A 1,609-nucleotide genomic window follows, 5' to 3' on the forward strand; every position below is an offset into this window, starting at 1 on the left:
ATAGCTTTCAAGTTGGATAAAATTATAGAGTAAATACTTTAACTTCATGTCATAAAGAATTATTAGCCTAGCAGTGGTGGCGCACACCTTTGATCCCAGCACTTGGGAGGCAGAGGCAGGCAGATTTCTGAGTTCGAGGCCAGCCTGGTCTACAGAGTGAGTTCCAGGACAGCCAGGGCTACATAGAGAAACTCTGTCTGGAAAAAACAAACAAACAAACAAAAAACAAAACAAAACAAAAAGATGCTCAAAGTATTAAACTGTTTATGATTTTAGTCTATTTGTATATTTGATAAAATAATGAATAGATGATGATTTAAACAGCATCTAATTGTGAATAATGGTAGTATATTGCCAACTAGATGTTATATGCTTGAATATCTATTTTATGGATAATTGTCAGCAAATTAAAACCTCCATATATTCTCTCTCTGTCACATGTGTCTGTTCTGCCTTCTCCTGCTATCAATTAATATTTTAGTGGGAACGAAGATTCATTTTCATATTATCCAAAAGGAAAAATGCCAAAAATTCAGTTCTTACATTCTAGAAAACACTAGAAATAGGACTCAGATTATCTAGCGGTTTATCCCTTTTCATTAAGACAGGGCTTACAAAAATGAACGTATGTTTAAAAAGGCACTATTTAAGAAGAAGGTGAATCACATGCACCCTCACAAAGAAGTACAATTTGCAAAAGGATTTAATATATGTATACCGAAGATTGTAGAGCAGGTCAGCTCAGTTTGACTCATTTTAACAAGTTCTGTATAACATATACTAAATTCAAGATATTTGAAAATGTTGGAATGCAATAATTAATAAGATGCTGGCCTAATATCTTCACTTGGTAAGAATAAGCAAAGCATAATAAAGACATTGAGATATATATATATATATATATACCAAAAGAGAGAAATAGCAAAGTAGCTTCAGATCTCCATGGAGGACGTGAAGATGAAAGCTGCAGAGAAGTAAGCTGAACGCAGGTGTAGCTAAACAGCAGGTGTAGGTGTACTGCCATACGGAGGGGAAGCAAAAGGCCCTTGCAAGAGATAAACCAGAAAAACATGGGCAGTCCTACATCGAGATAAGCCCACAACCCTATCAATCCTCAAATTCAGCTGTGGGTTATGATGGAGCAGTGATACCTCCAGAGGACATGTCACCATTGGCGAGGTGCATCATTTTGCCACATTATATGACTTAGAGGGCAGCAGCTGGGCACTGTCTGGAGGGAGAACCTATTGTTCAAAATTGAGGTACTTCAGAGGCCTGAAATCAGGAAATATCCACAGGTGAAGAAGCCACAGCCCTTGAGTGAGCAACAGCCCAGAGAGGAAGCCTCAATTTGGCATGCCACACTCTTCATGTGAGGAATGTCTCAGAGATGTAGCTGTGTGTAGCAAGAGCAACACATGCAGATTAGCCAAAGAGTATAGATGACAAGTTGTATTCACCTAAGAAATGTTAGGCAGAGGTAGCCCAGCATTTCATTTATATGAACAGATCAATTGGAGTTTGTTAGCTCTGAGCCTGATGCCAACAGATGGATCAAACTCTGAAACTATCTATCTTCTTTCACTGCTATAGAGCTCAAAGACTCTGA

Source organism: Mastomys coucha, chromosome X (genome assembly GCF_008632895.1).
Source record: "Mastomys coucha isolate ucsf_1 chromosome X, UCSF_Mcou_1, whole genome shotgun sequence".
In the NCBI taxonomy this organism is placed as follows: Eukaryota; Metazoa; Chordata; class Mammalia; order Rodentia; family Muridae; genus Mastomys; species Mastomys coucha.